This window comes from Colossoma macropomum, unplaced genomic scaffold, assembly GCF_904425465.1.
Source record: "Colossoma macropomum unplaced genomic scaffold, Colossoma_macropomum, whole genome shotgun sequence".
In the NCBI taxonomy this organism is placed as follows: domain Eukaryota; kingdom Metazoa; phylum Chordata; class Actinopteri; order Characiformes; family Serrasalmidae; genus Colossoma; species Colossoma macropomum.
In genome coordinates this window covers 28,778,370-28,792,450 of record NW_023494796.1, presented here as the reverse complement: position 1 = coordinate 28,792,450, position 14,081 = coordinate 28,778,370, and the positions used below count along the sequence as shown (strand labels likewise).

At 39.2% G+C, this 14,081-nt stretch overlaps 2 long non-coding RNA genes across 2 annotated transcripts; both read left to right on the top strand.

Moving 5' to 3' along the window:
- The first annotated feature begins 4,210 nt into the window (after window positions 1-4,210).
- LOC118816905 lies at window positions 4,211-4,652 on the top strand. Its single transcript, XR_005007910.1, has 3 exons — window positions 4,211-4,295; window positions 4,427-4,468; window positions 4,557-4,652. It is a non-coding gene; the product is annotated as an uncharacterized LOC118816905 (long non-coding RNA).
- Window positions 4,653-4,677: 25 nt separating this feature from the next.
- Window positions 4,678-6,368, top strand: LOC118816906. The gene is made up of 2 exons (XR_005007911.1): window positions 4,678-5,457; window positions 6,213-6,368. It is a non-coding gene; the product is annotated as an uncharacterized LOC118816906 (long non-coding RNA).
- The last annotated feature ends 7,713 nt before the right edge of the window (window positions 6,369-14,081 follow it).

Genomic DNA, 14,081 nt, shown 5'->3' with positions numbered 1-14,081 from the left:
TGCTGTGATCCTTGCCTGCTTTATATACAATCGTATATTCGTAGGCTCGCAAAGTAACTGCCCAACGTTGGATCCTTGGTGAGGCCATCTGAGGCACTCCTTTTCGCTCATTAAATAAGGCAAGGAGTGGCTTGTGATTTGTGATTATTGTGAACTTTCTCCCATACAGATAGCTGTGAAATTTTTTTACACCGAAGACCACAGCTAAACCCTCTTTGTCCAGCTGGGAGTAGTTTCTTTCTGCTGTGTTGAATGTCCTAGACACAAATCCAATTGGTCGCTCCGATCCATCTGGCATACAGTGGGATAGGACAGCCCCCACCCCGTATGGGGATGCGTCGCACGCCAGCAGCAATTCTTTGCGGGCATCATAGTGTGCTAGAAATCCGGATGTCTGCATGAGAGCCTTGGCTTTTTCAAAAGCTACTTGTTGCTCTCTTTCCCAACTCCATCCAGTGTCTTTCCTCGACGGTTTGTGCAGAGGCGCTAGGGTCGTAGACAGAAAAAGCTTTTAACTCTGTCACATTCCTAGGTGTGGGTGCCTCTTGAATAGCTTGCACCTTTTCAGCTACCGGATGCAGGCCTGTGGCATCTATCCTGTAGCCTAGGAACACCACCTTTTTGTGCAGGAAACTGCTTCGCTTGAGCCTGAGGCCACTGTCTTTCAGTTGTGTCAGTACTTCCTCCAGGTTGTTGAGGTGTTCTGTTTCTGTCTTTCCACTCACTATATACCTTGATGATATACCTGTTACATGAGGAATGCCTTGCAAAATGCTCTCCATGGTGCGCTGAAATATTGCAGGACTCGAGGACACACCAAACGGTAAGTGACAGTAAGTGTCGGGTTCTATTATTTTTTCTTCTAGGAGTCGCTGGAGTTCCTTTTCTACCAAGGGTTTCATGGCATAAGGCACTGGCCTTGGTTTGTAGAATTTGGGTAGTGCTTCCTTATCTACATGTATTTGAGCCTTGGTGCCTCAGAGCTGACCCAGCTCCTCCTTGAAGACTTCAGAGTGCCTTTCCAACACTGCCTCCAGAGTGAGTTTCATCTCAGGGCCCACTTGGTTAACTGGCTGTACCACCATAGCTAACTGCTGTAACCAATCTCTGCCCAGCAAGTTTGGTTCTGTTCCGTTAACCACAATCACTGGGAGGGATTTTGTCTGGTTATTGTGATGTACCCTCACTTCTGTCCTGCCCTGTACCTCAATTCTTTGTCCTATGTATGTTTTTAGCACCAGATTACATCTTTCTAACTCTGGTATGTTTGACTTCTGCCAAAGCTGGGAGTACTGATCTCTATTTATCACGGTCACTCCACAGCCATTATCAATTTCGAATATTACCTCAGTTCCATTTATGTTCACCTTCTCTGTGATTGGAGCTACTCTGTGTAAGCTGTGCTCTTCTATACTGTAAATTGTGTGCATTTCTCTTTCCTCTGCTGACTCCTCCTCCCCTTCTTCTTTTAACAAGTGAGCTCTCCGACCTTTGTTTACTCTGCCGGGCTTAGACTGACCATGCCAGTCAGTAATCCGATCAATGTGTTTACATGCACTTGAGTGATCAGATAATGGGGAAACTCCGGGTCTACATGAGTCATTCAGGAAACAGATTTATGCTTTACATCCAGCCAATAAACTCACAGGAGAAGACATGACGTAAAACTCAAACTTCATGCTGCGACTTTTAAAATTGCGCCACTTTACCTTAAAATATGAACATATATGATCTAGAGGATGAAGAAAATTTAAATCCTTGATTTCATCAAGCGTGTAGTCGGTTTCATTGTCGCTACAAAAGTGTTTTGCTCCGTCTCGTGGCGACGCCGCTTGTTTATTTTCCATACCGCCATCTGTTTCACACATGCGCAGTCTGAGAATTCTGAAAGAAATCAAAATAAGAGTTTATATGCACTGAGAAATCTGATTACTGAGCTAAAATCCAGCTCTCTTTATTAGATTTCTCAATCAGATTTCTAGACCTTACTCTGATCTAAGAAATCCTTTACATGACTATTTAAGTAGTCAAATCTGATTATGATCGGATTATTGAGTGCATGTAATCACTGTTATTAGTTAGCCTCTAATTTTACAGAACATCTTGCTTAGGGCCCCCAAAAGGCTAGAGCTGACCCTGGACTATAAGATCATGTGACAACAACCTCCTCCCCCTTCCCAATTTTAAGGCCTTATTTGGGACATAAAGCTTCACAGGGGTTTGTGATTGCTCACGTGTGTTTAATTGATTCATTAGTGCAAGGATAAGAGAGCTTTCAGCATCCAGTCTTGATTCTAGGCCTTTGGTCACCTTTTGTAGCCTGATTTTGCTGTTGTGCCAGTGAAAGTGAAACCATTATAAGACTGAGAAACAAGAATGTTCATAGACATCCAGTTTAGCAGAGACAAAAAGAAGTCGTCATTGGCAGCACTAGACATGAGAAGCATACTGCATCAGCGAAGATGAAACAGTTTGAAAGCTGTGAATGTAATGTTGACACCTATTCATGTAAACGAGCCTAAGAAGCTGACAGGTAGCAGAGCTTTCACTAAAAATGACATTATTAGTTGAGTGATCTACCTGTAATTTTGACTCTTAATCAAGTAAACCTTATCTTGTCTGCACAGCCTTTCAGGGATTCTGCACTTCCTTGTTGGAATTTAGGAAGCCTCATATAACATCTAACCATGAAATGCATGTAGTTTAAGGTCAGCTTTGTTCCTTGCAGAGCTCACAGTTCAGATGTGTTTTTTTTTCATATAAGTGGTTGCCGATATACAAAGAAATTAACTCAATTACTCAAATAGTTTTCCAATAAACTACTTATTTATTTTTACTTTAAAAATGTCCTTTATTAATACTTGTACACAAGTAAATTATCACTCAGTAATCATACTTAAAAAGGGGGTTTTGATACTCTTGCTCATGGGCTTCCTGCTCATAGTCTGTACCACTTATTAAGTTTGGGAGGTGTGAACACAGATCTCTGTGTGTTGGCTTGGGCAAATATGAGAGGTTGTATCGGGTAATGCCAGCCACTAGACCTGCCACATTACCTTCCACAGTCATTACTGGCAGCTGGCACAACTTAATGTAGTGGTCACACTTTATCTTGATGGTCCCCTATAGATGATCTGCAGATACTTAAATTATTAACAAATTCCTGGTAAAAGTTGGTTCAGTAACATTCTGATGAGGGTTGGGTTTAGGAGTTAGGTGTAGGTTTTTGGTAGCAGCCACTACACCTGACACATTCATTACTGGGAGGGAGCACAGCTTGATGGCACAGCAGCTGGACTTGCTGATTTACCTGGTATATTAATTACTGGCTGCTGGCACAATGTGATGCAACAGCCACTCAACCTACCACTTCTCATGGTGCACTTAATAGCTGCTGCAGATTGCGGCAGTTAGGCCATGGATACACTAGACGTCACACATGCTCTTAAGGGAAAGAACACCAGGGTGTTAAAGGAGCTGGCAGTTGACCCACCACAGCCACTAAGGAGGATGTGGTGAGGGGCCCAGCCTTTTTAAACACTGACATGATAAACTTGAACAAATTCTATCTTTATGCACTTGGTTCATAATTGAGAGTATCTATAGGGAGGCAAAGTGGTCAGATCGTGCTGTTTGTGTTCAAACTCAAGGTTTGACAGTACATGCTGTGTTTCCCCAAGACTGAGTCATATTTGACACTATGAGAATGTTCCAAATACTATGGAGGCAAACACAATTAATTTTATTCTTGCCTTTTTTGCATTTTGTTATAGAAATATTATGCATGTTTCTTCGTCTCAGTGTTTTATGTTCACATTTGCTAACTTGTTAAACAAACGCGTTAGTTTTCTAAGAAGTGCATCCTGCTTCTTTTTTATTGTGTTGTCTGAACTTCCCCAACCTTTTAGGCTACATCAGCATTTCTGTGACCATAGTTGTATTTTTATATCCTTGTTCATGAGATGGTTCTTTGACTTTTGTCTCATTAATGATGCTCTGAATTGCTACTTAATGTGTTAGTAGAATTCCTTATTAAGAGATTTTATAGACTAATTTTATAGACTAATTTATAGAGTTACTTCATATACTTCAGTTAAAGCTCAAAGTGATGGACAACAATCATGAACCGAGTCACATCAAAGAGATTTTGTCTTATAGAGTTTTCATAAGCTGCCTTACTGTGTTGACTCAGTTCCTGGTTTTCTTCTCATTTGAGTGACACTATGAAAGAGAGAGGATGTGAGGGTTTTCTCTGCTGAGCTTTCAGAGCAACATTTCATTGCTGAATAATAAAGGTAAGAACAAATCACACATACACCTGTAATTTCACATAAACATGTTGATACAGTAGCTATCATACTGTTATTGTTGTTGTTGTTGTTGTTGTTGTTGTTTTCAGACTCTTTTTTTGGTTGTGTGTATTTAGTGTGGTAGCCATTCTTGTCTCTACAGTCGGTCCATCATTTCAGTAAGTAGCCAAGCGCTGACACAGTTCTTACCATGATAGATGGGTCACCGCTAAAAAAGTCATTCTTCACCTGTCATTTTTATTACAGGAAACAACAAATAATTCAGTGTTTAACACAATGGCTCATATGTTATTCTCACGTCATTCAAATTCATGGGATGATTTTCAACAAGACAGTCTGTCTGGTGAGATCAGACTGTCCGTCTTCCTCATCGCTGCAGAGTGTTTTGGTCTACCAGCTCTAGTTTGGGCTCTACATGTTCTGTATCGTCATCAAATGAGTGGAGGCCGAATCTTAGCCTTGGTCATCATGCTTCTTCCCCCCGACCTGCTGGAGCTGCTTCTGAATCCATACATAGTGACAACATTGTTGCAGAATAAAAACTGCTGGGAGACGAGCACAACATGCAGGATATTAACCTGTTTATGGTCAGGATCAATGATCTATGGGTTTCTCCTACAACAGGTGGTGGCTCTAGAGGATGCTCTCTCTTTGAGACATCCACACTGTTTTGCTCATGTTTTCTTTCCTTCTTGCTCCATTATAACCTTCATCATTGTGTTCATTTGTTTCTTCCTTAGTGAGCTGTTGAGTTTAATATATCTTCTAATATTGATTCTGCCTGTTCTTTTAATTATAACACTATCATGTATAGTCACTTGTAGAGCTCAACCTCACATCAGTGACATGCCTTACAGAACCAAGAAGCCGAGTTCTACAGTGTTAGCTTTAGTCACATCCACAGTGATCCTGCATGTAATGTTCATCATCTTATGTATTTTACTGTGGCGTTACAGAGCTGTGTTGGTGATGTATTTCTGTCTGATGAGTTTGAGAGTGATCACAGACCCCCTGCTGTGTGTGTTGGTCTACAGGAAGGACCTCAGGGTTCAGAAAGAAAGACATGCAGAGCACAGAAAAGACATAGAGCTGACTCAGATACAGAGCTCAGACACCCCAAACACACACACAGCTCAAGACGTCTGAGGTAAACAGCTGGTGTTGCCCCACTGTCCACAATACAGTCTTCAGAGTCGTCTAGAATTTGACTTGTATAGTTTTTCTCTACACTTAATGTCCTAACAGCATCTTATGTGTCTGTGAGATCAGATCAGTTAACCAGTTAAATTAGTGGAAATTGATATTGATAGTATGTGAATTTGTCTTGTAAACTCAGTAGACTGTTTATAATGTTCTCATAGTTACATGTGTGTATTTTTTAGCTTTGTTCTTAACATATATATCAATTCTAAAAGCGGTCATTAAGGTGTTTAGCAGGTGTTTGTCATTGCTGTGGTGCATTGTGGTTGTGGTGAATTTTTATAGCACTGATGAACCACAAATGCATTACACATAGGTGTGACGCACATCAGCAAGTCCTTCTGAGCAAACAGCACATTATTAATAACATGCTAGACAAAATGTTACACATAAATGACATTTTAAATCAGGATATTAGCATCATAAAAAGGTTCAACATTATTCAACTCCAAGAAATCTTGTAATTGATGTCATGAGAAATTCATAGAAGTGGAATACCGTACTGCAAAATAAATTGTAATTTTTTATTTTTTTTTTTTTTTACTGCATCTTAAACTAAAATGCGTGTGTAATAATATATCTATGTGATTATAGCTATAATCTGAATGTATCTTTTATTTTTCTTACGATTTGTGTTCTGCTGTGGTCTGTGAGATAATTCATACCCCCTCTTCTCTGTATGACCACTTCACTCTTTCTCAGACTAGAAGATTCTAGGAGAAGATCTGGACCAATCTCAGACCTAAAAATGCACCAATCATTGTTTTTACTACATTGTGTTTTAAAGATTGTTTAATATTGTTTTATGATCATAAAATCAACATTCAGCAGAATAAATCTGAGTGCAGTTTGCCCTTATGGAGTCCTTTTGTTTTTTTTTGTTGAAATCATACTGTTAAAAAAGATGGTTTTTCAGTGGTTCTTTAGTAAAGACAGTGGTTCTATACAGAACTATCAACACTCAAAGAACCCTTTGCATCCTGAAATGGTTCTCTGCATGCTCAAACATTTTTTCAGATTGAGGTACAATGTGTAATATATGGTTCTATATAGAAACTTTTTCAAACTGGTTTTATACAGCACCAATAATAAGAACCCCTTTTTGGTGCTATTTAGAACTATTTTTAAAAGAGATTCTATATAAATCCATATACAACACATTTTCCATCACTCTAAAGATCAATTTCACCATGCAAAGAACCATTAAAGCATGAAATGATTCTAAATAGAGCTGAGATCCAAATAATTCCTTTCCTTTTACTAAAGAACTAGTGAAGAATCATCTTTTTTCAAATCTGGAGCACGTTGGCCAAAATTGTTTGGTTGTTTAATCTCTAGAATGTTCTCTGTCCATTTCCTCTGGGCTGGTCAGTGCTTTTTCTTTTCATTCTAAGGAAAAACTGCAGACATCAGAGTGTTGTTCCTGTTGTAGGATATTTGGTTAGTGTGCTCTGGTCCCTAGCGTTTTGAAGGAAAACTGGAACTTGTGAAAGTAAATGTTTTAAAAATGTGGTGTACCGACCTGTGACACCTGCTGTGGGTTTGAGATCTTAACAGATTTAGAACAGCCTGTAAACAGGAAATGTGTCAATCTGATATGGATTACTGCTTCATGCTGGGGTTTAATTTTAACATCAGACAGTGTTTTTCTTTATGTCCTCTAGGATAGGTCAGCAGAAGCAACTCAGTAAATGTCTCACAGTAAATGTAGCTGCAGCACCGCAAGCCTCAGTTGACCTGTATATTGCACAGGGACTTTGCACCATGACAGCAGAGTTTGACTAGACCAGAAACAAAAAAAACAGAGTAAATTGAGTTTAGATTATTCAAATTTTACATGACTAGCAATAGAAATATTACAAGCATGCATTCATGGATCACTATTGAATGCTTGTGATTACTCAAGTTTGTTTAATTGCTTCATTAGTGCAGGTTTAAGCTTTTGGTTACCTTTGGAGTCTGATTTTGCTGTTTGTCAACATTAGGACCATAGTTGTGCCAATGAAAGTCAATTAAACCATTATAAGGCAGAGAAATAAGAATAAGACAGAGACATCGGCCAAACATTAGAACAGACACACAGAGGCTACGCTGCAAGATGCAAACCACTAATAAGCCACAAAAACAGATTAAAATTTGCTTAAAAGAACTTAAAAAGCCTACAGAGTTCTGAAAAATACCATATGAACAGATGAAACCAAGATTAACTTGTATCAGTGTAATGGCAAGAATAAGGTATAGTGGTGGAAAGGACCTGGTCCTTATCTATAAAAAACATGGTGGTTGGAGTGTTATGGCCTGGCCCTGTATGGCTGCCACAGGTACTGGCTCACTCCTCTTCATTAATGATGTAAAAATGAATTGTGAGGTATATAGAAACATCTCATCGGCTCAAGGAAAATTCCTCCAAATGTTTACTGAAGTACACTTATACAAGTACTTCTTTAAGCTGACTTATTTCTTTCCTGAAGACTTTTTTTCTCTTGCTTTTGCTGGTAAAGTGTAAGAAAAGTAATGGAGAGGCTAATAACCGGCGCTTCGCCTCGTCTACATCTTAAAAATTAAAAAAATACAGATTAAAATCAGGCTTTCAGCTATTAATGAATTGGGTTTCAGAAAGAAATCAAGCCCTGAAGAATAAAATCATATTCCGCCCACATTTATTTGCTGTCCAAGTAGCCTGTTTCACTCGGAAATACATCATATTAAGGAAGAAAAATACAGTGACTGTCAAAAGGAGTGCTAAACCTGAGGAACACTGTTGAGTGTCAGTTTAAAGTAGTGTTAAATCTAAAGAACACTGAGTGTCAGTTTAAAGTAGCGTTGAATCTGAGGAACAGTGTTGAGTCTCAGTTTAAAGTAGTGCTAAAGATGAGGAACACTTGAGTGTTGATTTAAAGTAGCGTTAAGTCTGAGGAACACTGCTGAGTGTCAGTGTAGTGTTAAATCTGAGGAACGCTGTGGAATCTCAGTTTAAACTTTTTGAATGGACTATCAGAATGAATAAGCAATAAAGATTTTTTACAGTCTTATTGTGTTTGGTATTAGATTTGTCAGGTTTGACTGTAGGCTTATTGTCATTTGTTTGTCCATATCTTTGTTTTTTCAGGATTGTTGGTAGGCCGCAGTGTCCTTGTCTTTGGACTGATGCCACCATCCACATATATGATCTCCAACTGTACTCCTACAAGATGTATCAGCAAGGTAGGGGAAACCGGGGTCTTGTCACACAAGTAAGTTGTTACCCTGTTAATATTTCCAACATCAGAGTGTGCTATCATCCTGTCTGGGAAAGGCAAGATACACTGTGAGCTGAGTGAGCACTGATTAGACGTTTTCCACATAAAACGTAAAAATTTTAACGTTACATTTTTGTAATTTTTTTTCTAGTTAAATTCTTAACAATTCTACATTTATGTATAGTAGAGGAGAGAATACTTTTGCTAATGTCCTGCACAAAGCTACCTCTACAGAAGAGTAAACGTTAGCAAACATGGCAGTTAGGGGCAGCTTGTCTTAGTGATTTTAGGGCAAGTTGTCACAGGTGATGCCTTGCAATTTACATGTGCCAGAACTGTGTTTCTAACAGTGAATCTGATTAGTGAAGTCTGAGATCAGATAGGCTGCAACCTCCTGGGATAAAAATTGCTAGTTTTGTTAAATGCTTGAAATGTTTTATTTGAAAAGTTTGAAATGATTTTCCAGTTGCTGGAGTTGGGACTGTTCTAACAAGCTCTATCACACTCCTGGACTCATCCAGTATAAATGATCAGTCAAGTTCGATGATTAATCAAGTTTTTTTTTTCCTGAAGTCGCATTTAATTTTGAATTTGAAGTCAAAAAAAAGATCCAAAAATAATCCAACAATGAATTGATTGTTTTTATTTCTTGCAAATGTGAAGTCTTACTCCACATAGTGTGACAACTTACCTACTGATGGAATGACTTGTCACAAGCACACACTCACTATTTAAATACTTGTAAGTCTGTACTGAAATAGGATGTAATGAATACAAAATACATGCCGAATACTGTGTTCTTTCATTTGGTATGCAATTTGTAACATAACGATTTACTGATCCCACAATATTTTATAAAGTGAGAAAAGTGTGACAAGATGCTCCAAGTTTAAAACTGCAGTAACTCTCTTGTGCCTGATATCTTTGTAAAATGACCAATGAAGGTAGGAGCAAAGCAGGTTTGCCTAGTAAACTGGTAATATGTTGATATCAATGCATAAAATACAGAAATTTGCATATAAAGACACATGATATTGGATAGTGCTGGGCAATATGATCTCAAATCAATATCACGATTAATAAAATATTTTACCTCTATTAAGATTAATGAACGTTTTTTTTGTTTTGTGTTTTTGCCCTCATAGTTCACTGACAAGGTTTGTACTGTAAATATTCTGCATATCTCAATGTAAATCGTCTAAACAGCCAGATCGGAATTCATGTGGCTTTTACTTCAGTCCAACTTGACATTCATCATAATTTTGCGCTGCTGAGACCTCATAAACATTTGGGGTGATATTTGTGTACAAAAATTAGAGACTTATCCAAAACACCTCTATGTTTGAAGGGATTTCAAAAGAAATGTCTGAACGCGGCTGCAGGAGAATGAGGCTGCAGCGTAAAAGAACAGTTAAAGTCTAAAATCAAAGTTTAAAGAATCTGAGGACACCAGTCAAAGAAGTGACCGCGGCCTTTTTACGTCGAGCTCGAACACATTCTGGGTGATGAGCCCAGGTGTCAGTCAGTAAAGTTTCATGATGGCTCCTGTGTTGCTGGCGAAGATGAAACTGAACCCTGCGGGAGCGACTGGCGTTCGTTCATAGTCAGGATTGTTTACCTCTGGATGAGCCTTGTAAAGCAACGTGATGCCTTGTTCTTTTGCTCATGTGGGTCAGTTTAGGAACTGATCTGTTCAGACTGATGCCGCATACAGATCACATTTAAAGGATAATGTGAACAGCCAAACAAAAAAAAATCAGATTTGGTGAGAAAATCAGATTTGGGCCACTTTTACCTGCAGTGTGAACATAGCCTTAGCTTCCAATGTCGCAGACTGGACGTGGTGGAGTCACGTGACTACATGCGCGGTAGTAAGTGTTAAGGGGACAGTACATGAACACACAGAGTGGGGAAAGGAGTAACAGAATTTTCAAAAAAATCAAAATAACTGACATGGGTAAGATTACGTCGGCTACAGTTTCTGAATGTCAGTTTTGATTACTTTTCGATTAATTGCCCCAGCCCTAATATTAGAGATGAATAAGATGTCTGTACTAATGATAAAGCTTCCCACCATGTAATTTCCAGATGATGCACTCAGAGAGTTTGACTATAAAAAGGCACATCTGCATAATTTTCCGCTAGGTATGTGGGTGTTAGTTAAGCTGAGTGTGGTAACAAATCTAATTTTAACACTCTGGTTTCAGGAAATAGCTAATGCACTATGTAAGAGCATTTTACATCTTTCATGTAGAGCCAGCTTCTATTGCAGGAGAATGAAAATTACATTTGAAGCTAGTGGGCATAATAATTAGAAATAATTCACAACACAAAAAAGTACATGTGAAAGGAAGGTAACAAAACTGATCAGAATCAGAACCTTTATTTGCCAAGTATAAGATGTACAAAGAATTTGTCTTATTGCAGCTGTCAACATAAAATTAAATTCCATGAGATAAAATATAGAAAAAGGATGTTCTTATATACATCAAACACAGCACATAACTCTAGGAGTAATATAAAGGATGTTAAGTGAAAGTTACAGTATGTGTACAGCTGGAGATGTGAGCAGTGAATGGCAATAAGTTAAAGCACATGTGTGCACTGACTACAGTACAGGGAATTGGGAAAAGTACTTATTTAGGAGGATTATGGCATGGAACACACCGTGAACTCAGTGGTTATGTAGTAAGAAGAGCTGTGTATATTAAGCTGATGAATTATCTGCTCTTGCCACCGTAGTTACACACGTCTGCTAATTTATGGAGTACCCCTCTGATACCCAAAGACTCTCCCTGCAGACGAGCACACACAGGAGAGGCTCTGAGATCACTCGCAAACTCACCAAACAGTCTAAACCAAATGGAAGTTTGAAAGCCTCCGTCAACAAAAATGGCAAATATGAAAAAATAAGCGTAAACATGGCAACACATAGTACCAAGGCACCTGGTTCCCTGTTTGAGGGCCGAACATGAGAAGAAGCGTTGCAGGTAAGTAAGCATGTGATTGCCAACACAGCTACAGGCAACAGGGACAAAAACATATTTACTGCCCATCCAGCAGCATCTAGAAACATCAGCACAATCACCAACAGCACTACAATGATGCATAGAACAGTGGAACAGTATGGAGAGAAAATATGAGCGAGAGATGGATATCTCAGAGAAATAATGCTCTCTAGTGCCACCAACTGGTGAAAGTGATGACCACAGATCCTGGCTTCAAACAAAAGACCAAAAACTACATTGCAATTTATTATATAAAGGTTTCCCAACATGAATGCTAGTATTACTAAACTGAGAACCAGCTCCAGCAGGTCGCTGAGGAGGAGGAAGATGCTGATGGCTGAGATTCGGCCTCCACTCCTATGATGATGGTACAGAACGTGCAGAGCCCAAACCACAGCTGGAAGACCCGCACACACAGCAGTAATGCAGAAGATGGACATTCTAATGAGCGCAGTGTTCAAATGTTCGTCTGTTGCAAACTGTTTCTCAGAGCAATGAGTGTGAAGGAAATGTAGGAAGGACATGACTTCTTCTCTGTCTTCTTCCTAATGGAAACTGTAATAATAAATTAAGAGTGTAACTACAGTTGTCTATTTATAAATACTCCAGTACATCAGGAATAAACTGAAGCCGCATTACTGAGATCTGTTAACATACTGTGGACAAGTAGCACTAAAAACCTGGAGGACAATTCGTTAAATAATGCCAAAGGTGAAGCATGGTACTGGCAATTATAAGTAGGAAACACTTTATCTGAACCCTGTTACATAGCTGGACGTAACATTAATTGTCATGACAGTTGTCGTAATGTTTCATGTCATCATGGCTTTTATGATAAACAGACCAAGAGAAGTGACCCAAAACAGCTCTTGATTAAATCCATGATACATTAACCTACTAAAAGTGAGAAATGTTTGTTCCTTCTCCTGTAAAATTAATACTTTTGAGACAAAAGGCTTTGTTCCTACAGTGACAGTATATACTATTGAGGACAGGACAAATGTCTAGTCTTTTGGTGGAGTGTTTACTGGTCAAATGAAACAAACATTGAACTGTGATGGTCATTGCTATGTATGGAGGAAGAAGCTGTGAGAGGCTGGGTGAGGACATCATTCCAGCTGTGAAGCATGGGGGTGGCAGCATCGTATTATGGTGTGGTTTGCTGGAAAAGCGACTGGTGCACTTCAGAAAATAGGCGGCATCATGAGGACGGAGGATTATCTAGGAACACAGAAGGATCCAGAAAGACAGTAATCCTAAGCATTCCTCCAAGTTTGGGATAAAAAGGCTTAAAGGCAGAAAGCCCTGACCTAAATGTCATAGAAAACTTTTTGGAAGTTTGTCCAAGCAAGAAGGCCCCCAATCCTCACCAAGTTACACCAGTTCTGGAAGGAAAGTATTGTGAGAAACTTGTGGAAGGCTACAACAAGCATTCAAGTTAAGCAATTAAAAGTAGTGCCACCAAATTCTAACAAAGTGGATGTAAACTTTTGACTCTCTGAAAATCTGATATAGTAAATAAAACCTGAAATAAATTATTCTCTTGGATATTATTTTGAAATAACCTTTTATGGACATGAAGTGCATACACTAATTTCAGTTTGAATATCTTTGGCCTGGGTGGATGTAAACTTTTGGGCTCAACTGTATTCAAACATGAATACATAATTAGAGGATAGAAGCTTCTTCACTGTGTAGGTGAAATGTCTCATGTGTCATTTATTCCTGAAAGGTTGCAACAGAGGATTTTAGCATTAAACTGAAACTGCAGCCAGACCAGTGAGAGGAAAATTCCAACCACACTAAGTAGAAACCACCCCGACACAGGTACCTGTACAGGAAACATAACAGACTCATGCTGTGACATCTGTCAATGTGATAGACAGGATTTTCCTCAGCTTCAGTGTGAGATTTCTACAAATCCTACGCTCGTGTGGCTACTACTCACATTAGAATGGCTGGAGGTTAGAGAACCAGCCTTGTGACCGGAACGTCGCCGGTTCGATCCCCTGAGCCGACAGTATGTGACTGAATTGCCCTTGAGCAAGGCACCTAACCCCCAACTGCTTTCCAGGCGCCGTGGATAGGGCTGCCCACTGCTCCAGACAAGTGTGCTCACTGCCCCCTAGTGTGTGTGCACAATCACTAGTGTGTGTATGTGGTGTTTCACTGCACGGATGGGTTAAAATGTGGAGGTGAAATTTCCCTGTTGTGGGATTAATAAGGATCACTTAATCCTAATCTTTTGTGTACCTTTAGATTCCTTTGAGGACTACAGTGACTAACATTTTTGATTCAGTTCAGAGGTTCAGAGAATGTCAGAG